Here is a 13,369-nt window from a genome sequence, read left to right on the forward strand (position 1 = left end):
TGGAGCTAGATGATCTTTAAGGTCCCTTTCAACCCAAACCATGCCATGATTTCATGATTCCTTAACATCAAGAAGCCAAATTTTGTATGTACCAGAGATTTACAACTCCTATACATGTAAGTTATCAGACTAACTCCTGAGCCAGAGCAGTGGATTTTAGCATACTAATAGGAAACTTGACTGTGACTACTACCTGTTGTGAGTAAGAACAAATAAAAAGAACTGAGCAAAACTATAATCTGACATGATTGTTGCAGTATTTAATTAAAAGTTATTTTGATGGCAAAATGTTCTTGCATATGAATAACAGATAAAATTATTTTTATGCTACTTAGAAGATACAACATAAACAAGTAGTGTTTGTTTTGCAATAATATGAATTGGGCCATATTTAATATCTTAGGGTGGAATTTATCTGACATAATGTTCGATATCATAGAATCATAGATCACAGAATGGTTTGGGTTGGAAAGGACATCAAAGGCCATCTAGTTCCAACCCCCCTGCCGTGGGCAGGGACACCTCCCACTAGACCAGGTTGCTCAAGGCTCCATCCAACCTGGCTTTAAACTATTCCAGGGATGGAGCATCCACAACTTCCTGAAGCAACCTGTTCCAGTCAGACATGTTCATCTGAACTAGTCACCCTAAGAGTTTTGAATGGTATGAACTCTCTTTCTATGGATGATTTAGGGCATATATATAGCTAGTTTCAATGTAGATTCCTACTTTTGGTCAGAGGTATAGTCATAGACTGTGGTAAGCTGATTGACAATAACTGCAATAAAGCATTCTTTTTAAAATGGTAATAATAGCTTCCCATCAACACTTTGTAGATAGTAAAAAATTCACATTATCCATTCAGTAGACCCAAAAAACTGATTCAGTTTGAAGACAGAAGAAAAGTGCTCATTTTGGGCCTAGAAGACTGCAGAAAGACATCTGTGATTACCTGGTTTCCATTTTGGAGCTGACTTACAGTCAGAACAAATTTACACCACCAGACAGCATTTAGGTGCCTGCTGACCACGATGAGTACCCACTCTGAGAGCTTTCCCTTACCTACCATATACACAGTAGATCAACACAACTAGGATGTAATTGTGCATATCAAAACTATCACTTCTACTTTATTTTTTCATGCAGCAACTTATCTCTAGCATTTCCTTTCTCAAGACATATAAAAGTTAAAGTATGTTAGTGCATTGTGTAGTTATGCAGAAAATACAACTTATGCATATGCAGAAATAGAGCAGAAATCTAATAAGACATTATCACAGAATCACAGAATGGCAGGGGTTAGAAGGGGCCTCTAGAGTTGGTCTAGTCCAACCCCCCTGCTAAAGCAGTTTTGCCTAGGGCACATTGCACAGGATCGTGTCCAGATGTGGTTTGAGTATCTCCAGGGAAGGAAAATCCACAATCTTTCTGGGCAGCCTGGTCCAGTGTTCTCTCACTCTCAATGTAAGGAAGTTTTTCCTTATGTTGAGGCACAACTTAACAAGTTGTAACAACTTATAAGAAACCATTAGCAAGACCAAGTGCATTAATGACCTTCAGTACCACTGAATATGCCTTTCATAGATATACACGAGAGTAAGAACATAAAGAGACTTTAACTAAGCTAGGATTGTAATGAGCTTGGGTTATTCAGAAAGTGTATCCTTTCATGCTCTAATCCCGGGCTTAACTTCCAGTAAGTTATTCACATATTTTTGCATAAGAAAGATAATTCTGAGCAAGTGATTGAATCTCTTGTTTTATTTCAAATGTAAAGAAAGAATGTATTTTAATATAAAGATATATCCTTGCAAAAGAAGAGCTATTTGCAAGAAAGTCATATAGCCCTTCTTTTGCAGAGACTGACTGGAGACAATTTATCATATATCCACTCCATGTCACATCTGTCTTCACAAATGATGTGGCCTGTCCTTCTCTCCTAACTCTGCTGACTATGCTGAAACCTTTATACACAGGAGCTGAGTAAAGCTACTTGGGAGATGTCTATCTGAGTTTCCAGGTTGCCTGAAACAAGATGACTGGGGGTCTTGATTTCTAGCATTCACTAAAGTATAGGGATAGGATTCACTTCTCTGAACCTAGGCATCTGAAAGCAAGGTGTCTAGCCTAAAAAAGTCATCTTTGTCTTTGTACAGTAAACATGGTGAGCTAGACACCTCTAGAGGATGATTCATTATACTCTAAGATAACTGTTTAATCTAGATAAGATGAATCAACTTTACAAGTGCTCCTGTCTCCAATGATTATGGAGAGAGTCAATATAGGCAATAGATTGTATACCTGACTGGCACATGGGAAAAGAAAGGTGAAAGGAATTCCACTCTGAGGGTCCTCACCCTTGGCTCTACCTCACATTAGATGGCCTGCAATCTCCAAAATCTCTTGTTTCTCCCTACACAAGGTGTTGCTAATTACACTGAATAGTGCACTGTTGTGCAAGAAGTAATATTAGCAACAAACCCAGCAACATCATAGTCATACCTTAACTGTTTCTATGCCCAGATGCCACTCTGTATATATAAACTGTAACTTAAAAATAAAATTTGTAGGTTCAAGGTAACTCCTTACAAAAAAAAAAAAAAAAAAAAAAAAAAGACTTAGAAAAATAATGGGGAAAAAAGTAAGATAATAAAATCAGATTCCTAAGAAACTGCCTTTTAGCTATGAATTTTCAAGCTATTTAGAGTTTTATTCTGTGTCTGTGTATATTTGCTATGTAAGCTACCAAGCGACTACACACACATACAAATCCTCACTGACAGAGTCTTTGTATTAAGCTCATAACAACAAAAGCGTGTGCTTCAAAGTTAAGTAAGATTAACATTATCCTTTCAAATATGACAGAAATGCCATATTTTATCCCTTTTCAATGCCTCTGCCTCTTAGAATGTGCAGCATCTTCTTTAAAACAGTTACACTGTGTGAAGCATTGCCTTAAGTACGATCATTTGAGCATTACTGTCCTGGATATTTCAGGTTCAGAAATGTGACACACTCATCCATTCTTGCTGTGATAGAAAGAAGCAATGCAGCATCAGGAATAACAATTCCTATGGAAGGGCACAAGAATATTAAATATGAATTGAAATTAAATTTCTGTTATGATTCAATGTACTTTGTCTGTTTTTCACAGAAGATGTAGGTTAAGAAAGTCAGGAAAATTTGAGAAAAGCAGATACAAACTCTTGCTAAAAATTTGCCTTGCAGAGAACAATTTCTAAAACTGTTAAACTGCTTTTGAGAGATTTGGAAACATCTGAAGATGATTGGTAGGCAAAAATGCTAATAATTAAATAAATCCCATTCTTACTTACATGGGTGTCAGGAATTAGACAGAAACAGTTAAAGAGTTGTAAAAACTGGCTAGTTCTCTGTCAGCAATCTGTCAGACAGCAAAGCTATAACAGTACTTCTGAGTACTAAGGAAGATTAGCTATCTACCAACCCTGGAATTTGCCTTTAACAAAAGCAACAACAGTCCTTCATGCAAGTAATCTTGTTTCACGAAGAAAGGTGGTGTCATCCTACTGAAACATAGCTGGATGAACAGAAGGTACGGATAAAAGCAAAGATAGTGTAATCGTGTCAAAGCAAGATACATTGAAATACATTAAAAACTATTGTATACAAAATCCACTCTAGGTTTTGTCTATGAAGATGGTCTCCAGTGCTTGTGCTTTCTATATGTGACCAGTTAGCTCACAGTCCTTTCTGATATTATTAGAACAAGCAATAATTATCCGTCTAAACTGCATGGACTCAAGTACGTTTATTACATGATTTGAGATCACGTGGAACCATTCCCATTGGTATAATGCATCTAAGTACAGTAGACATGAATAAGTGCATAGTTAAATGAAAGGTTTTCATCCAATCTCTGCAAAAGTGCAGTGCTGGGACAGCTTTCTAACTGAAGTAGTCTGGAAAAAATATAAATATCTTGAAGATGGAGTGCACGCATTTTAGGAACAAGTGATTACATATCTGTTATACAACACCTTATACAATGCAATTACCTGAAATAAATTCATTGTCACAGCCAATCCATTCCATCCTTTGGCCTACTTGGAGCATGCATCATTTTGTATGCGGCTTGAGTGACAGGTTGCAGTTGCCTGTTTTCCATATACTGGCACTTTCGTAGATACACAGAGACTCCAAGTTTAATAGAGTAGCTATATCCATGTGTGTTTGGTATTTATGACACTATGAGTATGACTAAGGATTTGCTCTTTGGGTTTCAGCTTCCTTCCTTTGGCTTAGATTTTCACCAAACAAATATGAACACTGGATTGGTGACTTCCTTGGAGGTACACTGATTTACACCAGCAGAGGTGTAAATCTGTGCTATTGTTGCCTCTTGCAAAAGTATAAAGAGTTTTTTAAAAGGAAACAAATTGGAGCTGTACTTCATTTGCCATTACTCACTGTGCATCCAAGTAAAAGCCCCATTATCCTCTGGAAGGGTTGCTATTGGTAACCTATTGCTTGGCAGGTAATGTCATGGGAAATTACTTCTTCCATTGTCTGCCTGCGCTTCTGGTGGTTTATTCACAGTCAATAGTTCTGATGATCATTTCCCCACTTATATTTACTTCAGACACTGCGTTGACTTTCATTTTTCTTAGGGGTATGCATATATCAATTTCTTGTTAACTCACGTCTGGAAGAAGCAATGCCACTTTTTGTTTACTAGGCTTTTCCAGTTGTACCAGCTGCCATGAGACAGAGCAGAAATTCTGCTTAAAAGTTCTCCAATTATGCTTCATTATTTTATAACATTTTCAACAGCTGGATGCTTGATTACATGCACAACAGAGCAGAAGTCATTTCTCTCTTTTGGCAAGTGTGCAGCTGCAAATCTTATGACTTTAGAATGGTATCCTAGAACACATTAATCACCCTTCTGAAGATTCCTATCAGCAATAGGGATGGAAAATAGCTGAGAACGAGCTATTCAACAAGTACATGATCGATTACATATGTACTTTGAATATTATAATTTGCAGCACAAATAGCTATACCGCTAAAAAGCACCTATGATTCAAATAACTTAATGACTATTGATTGTTGAATGTTTATCATTGCAACTATTTTTAATAACAAAATTTAAATGATACATTTTACAGAAACCAATCTCAAAATAGACCACTCTTTGAAGGAAAGAAAAATACATTTTCATAGAAAAGGCATTTTTCATTTGTAGGACCTGAAAGTGATATCTGAAAAACATTTATTTTGCTGTGTTTAATTTTTTGCAGTTGATTTCGATATAAGCACATATGCATGAAAACTTTACAATAAATTTCAGTTCTGGTAAATGAAACAAATATCAATTTTAAGAATTAGAGGACCATTTTACTTTTTAGAAATGCATGAAACCTCAAAAAATCTGAAAGACAAAGTACTCTTCAGTTTTAAAACTTATTCCATCAGCTCCACGGAACCTACACAGATTTTTCCTGTTACCTGAGGGCATGGCTTGAGGCAGTGTTAGAGGTGACCCATGTGGCTCATTTGACTCATATTTTCTTTGCTGTCGTAGTTGGACACAAAAATCTATGCTTACTAGAGCACCACAAACATGGTTGGTCAGCTGGGACCCTGGGCAGATTATCGATATATGGGCTGCATATGCCATACTATAAACACTGCACAGCTTTTAAATCACACAGGGAAATTGCATATAAAGATTCTTCAGTAATTGCTTATTGTAATGGAGGCTAGCATGGAGCTGGAGACCTGGAGAACCTGCAGAAATTCAAACATTTCTTTATTCACCTAATCTGCCAGGTGGGAATGCTCACTGAGTGGAAGTTTGGATCTATAACACTGTGCGAGCCAGGAACATGGTTACCCAAAGCAGAGTCTTTTAATGATGCCTTTTCATGCTTGTTATTTTTGCATCCATGGAAATTGTTTACAGTTTTCAGCAGCTCCTCCTATTGAATTCCATATGTCTACTTCCAAGGGCAGATATAAACTCTTAGCTTTCCTCTGGTTGGATCTTTGAAGAAAAAGCAAAGAAGAACCTTATTGCCAAGAGATCTGTGTTCCTTGTCTGCCTGGTGGTTGCAAGCAGAGGCAGCCCCAAGGATATAGCAGCTGCATTATTGGCTTACTGGTGAATGTAGAAGACTTTGGGGGTTTAAGTTGATTTCATAGCATTCATAGCACCCAGTATCCCCTGCACCTGCCCACCCCCCCAAAAAAAATTTAAAAAATTGTTGCAGTGTTTCCATGCAGATAAATCACAGACTCCTATCTCAGTTCTGGGGACACTCACTGAAAAGAAAACTGGAAACAATTTGTGACAGAAATGATGCTGTGTAGAAAGCTTAATCAGTGAAATTTGAAATCAAGAGAATTACATAACAATGCACAATCTGTACACCTGATGAAATTACTAACGATCCTTTGTTGAGGATATGAGAATTCAGAATGGTGATGGCCAAATTATGAATAAGACTACAGTACCCCAAGAAAGCATGTCAACTTGTGGATGTTAAAGAAACATTATTTCAGCAAAAATTGTTCAAAATCTAGCTGAACTAAAGAAGTATAAAATAGAAAATTAAGGAGTCCTGGTGAAAGCCCCCTTGAGAATAAAAAGCATACAAAATTTTAAAAAGAAAGACTGTTTAAGTTTGGGGAAATACACTGACAGAAGGCAAAGGATGATTCATGGGAGGGACTACAAAGAAGGGATGATAAGCCTCAATTTAATACCTTTGATCTGTTCTCCTAATACTTTACCAACTTCCTGCTTCTCAAAAGGAATTAGACCTAAAACTACTTTGCTGACAACTGTCTCTTGGTCTTTCAAAAACTGAAATATCAGTACATTAAAATGTGATTAATCGATCCTTAAAATTGAAAATTATGATTAGTCTAGTAATAGTAGAACTACAGAAAAGTGACATTTATGTATTAAGTAATTTCCACATTTTAAGGAAGACACAAAATAAAAGACACACAGAATGAAGAATAACTGCTCCAAGGAAGGGATAACAGCATGTTCTGATTAAGACAAATGTTTTCTACATATTTATTATCCCCAAACAATTTCTATCAGTGATTATTGTTTACTTTTGTAAAGAAGAGAGAGTTATGAAGAGCAATATAAATAAGCAAGCAGTGAAAATGTGATTTATAGGGGGAAAATAAACAAAAAATTTACTTTGTCTGCCCTCCAACAGCTGCCTTGCAACTGCACTTCCCATCGTGAAGTTGGCAGCTATACATTCCCCGACATCTCAGCCTGCCCCAGTGACTGCATCTTCCCATGCTTACACACGGGCGTACTCATTTCCTTACTCTTCAACATCTTCCTCTCCTACCATGCAAACCTGTCTTAATATCACTGACTACAAACAGTCCTCAACAATACAAGCTCTCTCCCTTCCTTCTCATTGCTTAATAAATGTGCGGTTCACAACCACAGCCTACGTTTCCTCAGGCTCTAGTCTGTCTTAGGCACTTTCCAACCTATCTTCTGGGCTTTATAATTGACTCAGGTCTAACCAAGCTCTGTCTGTCTCTTTTAAACTTCGATTGCTTATTGCGGTGTGGACTGGTCTTGACTCTCCGTTTTCACAGCAACTTGTTTAAAGTCAGTATGATATAAATAATACTCCACAAAGTGAATGAATTTGTTGGCTAAAATAAAGTGGTGCAAAGTAAACTGACTCATTTCACTAGTAAAGATAACCAAATGCAACATAAGTAATTTTATTTTGTGAATAGTTACCCAGCCGGTAGAGAAGAAACTGGACTGTCTGCTGTGATCAACAAGCTGGTGTTCCTGAGAGTCCATTGCAGGGAGAGAAATACTAAACACCAGTCACTCAAAAATCATTTTCAGGAGCTTGCAGAGCATTCTGACTACTAAACAGTAACCACTCAAGCTTGTTAAAAACATGAAGATTTTGCATTATGTCTCTTCAAACTTAACATATAGGAGAAAGTCTTCTTCAAGATAAAAGTAGATCTCTAGCCAAACCACTACATCCTCTGATCTATCATAATAGCATGCAAAGAGGATAATGTATCATATATAATGAATTTCACTTACACATTCATATATTTTCATCATGTTATGATTGACTTAATGTAATGTACTAGCAGAGTATAGCTAGCACAAAGAAAAACATTAATTTTGTGCTTTCCCAGTGACACTGGCTTTTAATCAAAGAAACATGACCTATGCAAGGGACATACAGATGATGGAGGAAGGCAAGCAGGTGGCAAAAGCCATGAAACATTCATTTGGCTACTGAGTTCATTTTATGGACAAATAAACTGTATGAAGATGTTGAATTCCCTTGTCTGTTACACCTGATCCTTTAATGTATAAGAATGTATTAGGCGTCACATACTTGCCTGCTTGTCCAGCTGCAAATTTAAACCTATTTTTTTAATTATAAAGAAATTTTGTGGTACAGATAATTTTGGAGACAGTCATAGCATAGTGTTACAATGCAGTAATTACATTTCAAAGGGAACCTTTTACTGTCAGTAAGAGTGTTAATCAATAATTAAGATGTGAGGATGAATAACGCAATAAGCCAAATTAGTTTCATAGCTGGTTGCTAATATTGATGACTCAATTACAGGTGAAAAGTGAAAGCATTTTGAAAATGTTTTTGAATATGTTTTCAGCACTTAATTTTTAATGTATTATGAATATAAAACATCACTTTAGAGAAGAATGTATGAAAGAGTTGTTGTAGCTGGAAGAGGATTTTAATTACCATTCTTCATTTTCGTTTGTACTCTAAAGAAATTTTAAATATACTTAAGGATCAGCATCTGCAAGAACAACAATAAGGGTGAGTTTCACCAAAGGCAACTAATAATTTGAAAAATCAGACCCCACCTTTCCACCAAAGATACATTTCATGTTCTGACAGCGATAACATAAAATTATGAATGCAGATTTACAAGTAACAATATTATCATGGCCCGTGAAGCTTGAAAGTGCAGAGTAACAAAGTCTTGTGGTATCATTGTATTTCATTTACATCTTTCATGTGGCAGACATTGTTGAACCAGCACCCTAGTCCCTAAAAAAGATGCAGCAGTGTGAGACAACTGCCAAGACTTTAGTTTTATATGTATCAGTCTTCAAAGAGTTTTGTAACAGGCACGCTCAGAAAAAAGTTCATAAAAAACAAAAAAAAACAAAACAAAATGTCCCAACAGAGACATGCCCAGATCTTATTAAAGAATATGTGTACAGCATAGTGAGAGATATTTTGGTTTATGCTTCTGAAATGGAATTGTCTTAATGGAATACACAGGTGAAGCAGAAACACCTGAAAACAAAATTGTATTGCATTAACCTTAAGGGAAAAGAGTGCACGTTGTTCATCTAAAAGCACAATGCTTGAATAAAGCTTCCTCTGAGATTAAACTTCTTTGGAATTTGAAATGGGAAACTGCAGATGTGAGGTGTCATGGAAAGCATAAAAAAAAATAGGTATCCAAAATCAATTGCTGTCACGTTCCTGTTGGTTACCTTCTTAGCAAGATCAGACAGCTAATTCAGAAGTCAGGGCATTTGCTTCAGCATCTGATGTGACCCATCTACTACTTTGGAGTATAGACACAGATAATTTCATGAATGAAAAAGGATTCACACTGGAAATACAGAAATAATATGTGCTTGTTTACTTCAAAGCACTGGGAATATCGAATCATCTAGAACATCAACATTCACCATTTGAAAGCTCATTTCAGTATGCCTTGTTCTGAAAAATTTCCCTTTAGCTCAGAACTATAGTTTTGTAACCTCAAAACATCGGAAACATGTTATTGCAATTTGGTTTTGAAGAGAAAATCTCTTTTAATAACCTCAGGCAGGCAGCCAGCAGGTCAGGGCCTCACCACTCCCAGCCAGGCAACACGGCAGGGTTGCGGGGTCCTCTTCCCTCACATCCCCAGGGGAAGGGGATTGCTCTGGAAGGCAAGCCTCTCAGAGGAGAAGATGCACTCAGGGCCCTTATACAAATGTCCAAGAGTGGGATTTGGTCATTTCAGGACAGCAGCAGCTGGTCAGCACTGCTGAGAGAGAACAGTATGAAGCTGCACTGCTCCAGGTGGAGTGGAGGCCACTACACAAAGGCCAGCTTCCTCCTGACATACCCATGCAGATATTTGCTGCTGCTGTACATCTTCATGACTCACATGTGACTTTCCAAGTTTTGCTTTATGGTCTTGGGTGTTTTTCCCCAGTCCTTGCAATGCCTTTTGGATTCCTTAGAATTACAGGATTGACATATAGAAATTTCTGTGGGGGTAGATGATTAATATAAAGAGCTCCATTAAGGATATATGCCACCCTGTTCATAAGTTCGTAGGCTTAATAAAGGTGTTATTCAGCTCTAATGGCTTCTTAATACCATGCAGTCTCCAGGGATTAAGAGAAAATCTGACCTTCCATGGAACAGAGGCAGCAGTAGAATTCGAGATACTATATGCAGTAGTTTTAAATAGAATAATGCTGAATTATAGATATTATTGCCGTGAGTATTGAATACTTAATAATTGTTGGTGCCTTCAGTCAAACAAACCAAATAATAGAAAAGATTAACAATTTACACAGCTGGACACTCTGTATCTAAAACTTCTACATGATAGTCCCATGCACCGGTGTTAGGACTCATTCCAGATGTATTACATGCTTCAGCTGTGAGGTAAATAGTAAAATGACAGAGGAGAAATGACAAGATGCTTTAAAAATGTCAAGACCTATGTAATGAATGCATATAGAACTATCACATGGCAAAGGAGTGCTTACAGCAACAATAAATGACACTTTGGTGAGCAACTGGACCCTTACTCTTCAGATTTGGACAACAGCATACAGTCCCATAAAAATGAAAATCTAGAAATGCTGGCATCTTATGCAAGATAGCTTTTTTTATCTTACAGCTGATTGATAGCTAAATTAAGTCAGACTGCTGTGGGAAAATTACTTTGACTTTCCATTGCACAACTGAATTTAGGCCTTTCTGTTACTGTGAGTGCTATAACCCATAGTTACAGAAGTGAAATTCATGAAGCTGAAAAAAGCATCAATAGATACTGAATTTGAATGTAGCATAAGTAAGGAATAAACCTAAATTTGATGGTGTGAATTGTATAAAATAGTGCTGTGTACTTCTACATCTCGACAAAAGAGCAGGCTCTGGAAAATCTGAGGCTTACTTCTCATCTATATGGTTGATCGCGGATGCTCAGTAGATACTCTGTGCATCATCTCAGATGACGGTGGTCAGTTTAATTACTTTGTGACTCATTTTGTGTATTTAGGACCCCAGACTTTGGAAATGATGTTCTGACATGCCAGAGGATATAATTTCAAGAGTACAGTATGGAAATTAAATAAAAACTTCCTGGTTACCACTAATAGAAATAGTCTATAATAATAATAAAAAACAACTGAGGCGTCACAGTCACCCTAATGTCTCCCTGGAGCCATTAGAAAGACACATGCATCTCTAGAAGGTGAATGAACCCATTTAAGATGTAACTATAACTCTAATTAGTTACCTTGGAGGGAAACAACTTCGTAAATTTTGGTGGAGTTAATATCATCTTGTGCAGGTTCCAGTTTCTTCAATGGAAAAAACAGAGGAGAAATACACATTCAGAATTTGTGGAAATTCTAAATTCAGTGTTATTCATCAGAACTCTAGGCACATTTCTGGGCAAGAGACCAATTGTGAGCTGTAAAAACAGTAAATTAGTCAGCTCATAATTTTTCTTCATTTACATAAATTATTGCAACCTTTATTTACCAATCCCTTTACTTGTTACTGGAAAATTATTAGCAAATAAAAAATGTTAAAAGTATGTTCCACTTTGGATATGATAATTTTACTGTGCTTCTGAAATGTTTTTTCACTGCATATAGTTGTTTATTTAGGTCCCATTGTAAGACTGTAAGGAACCATCCTTCGCGGCTTTCAGAAAGTTCACATGCAAAAAGTGCATTTTGTTCTGCTCAGAAAGTAATTGTCAAATTTGGTCCCAGATGACATTTTCACATATTTGCTCGAGGTTAAATGTACCATTGCCACATTAAAATCTGAACACATTTCACAGCAAAATACCTCTTTCTGTCTATGAAAATCAGCCTCTGTTTTTGGAGAAGACACCAAGCCACCTGGAAAACTTGAAAAAAAAATATTTTATCTGGTATAAGTACACTGATTTTTTGTGCATGCACTGCAGATTTCTGTGAGCTTACAATGTTGATTGTAATGCTGCTTTCTACATAATCACTATTTTCACTGTAGTCATGAATGTAACACTTCCAAGACGAACTTCAATGTCAGTCTGTATTGACAGTCTATTGTCTTATGCTGAAACACTTGAATCTCCTTTTTGAGTATTCATTTAAAAAAAATTAATACACTGAGGACACAGTCAAGAGATAAGCTGAATCATCCACAACATCTATTCCATCTCAAATACCCAAAGAAAGAGACAAAACAGGCAGAGGCTTGATACAGGTAATGCAAAATGTAATGCAGACAAATACTCAGTGTTAGATCCAGTGAAAGATACTGAGCTTGACAAGAATTTTAGGAATCTGGGCCCGCAAATGAACTACTGTCAAGCACTTAGGAGGGTTTTACGGTGGGAGAGAATAGGGAGAGAAAATTGATCCATCGAGGAGGGTGGTTTTTATGACTAGCACCTGCAGTTGTTTTCTCAAAGAGCTGAGACAGCTCACTGTTTTGTTTTTAAAACAGGGAAGAAAAGAGTAGGCAGTGCTATAGTCCACCTCTATTATAATTGAAAAATAGGCAGTGCTGTAGTCCACCTCTAATATAATTGCTTAAATAAGCATGGCACCAACCCAAGAACTGGGGAGAAAACCTCATTTTTTCTGACCGTTGTACTTGCTACTGGAGAGGGAGATCTGTTAGGTACTTCAGGATATAATTCATCTCCTCCTGAAATAAAAACAGTCTGACCCCCAGGAATGGAAACAGGAGTCAGGTACCTCAGTACTTATGCCAGAGCAGTTCTAGGTATGTGTAGAAGGAAAAAGATAAGTATTGCGAGTAGGACATATCAAACTTTTAAAGTACTGTTCACAGTAAGTGTTTTAGTTCTGAAGATCCCCAAAGCTCTGAAGCACACCCTGTTTCTTTCCCACACACGTCCCAGCAACTTGAAGGTGACAAATAGCAGTAGTTCCAGTCTGTGCAGCTCTCTCTTCCATTTCTGACATGATTAAAAAACCTTGTTCATGGTTATCTGCATTAGCCATAACGATCAAAATTGTGCCATGGAAGAGTGGCAAGTTGGAAATGGAAAGATGGAGATGGGA

The sequence above is a fragment of the Leptosomus discolor genome, chromosome 1, assembly GCF_034619465.1.
Source record: "Leptosomus discolor isolate bLepDis1 chromosome 1, bLepDis1.hap2, whole genome shotgun sequence".
Lineage (NCBI taxonomy): Eukaryota > Metazoa > Chordata > Aves > Leptosomiformes > Leptosomidae > Leptosomus > Leptosomus discolor.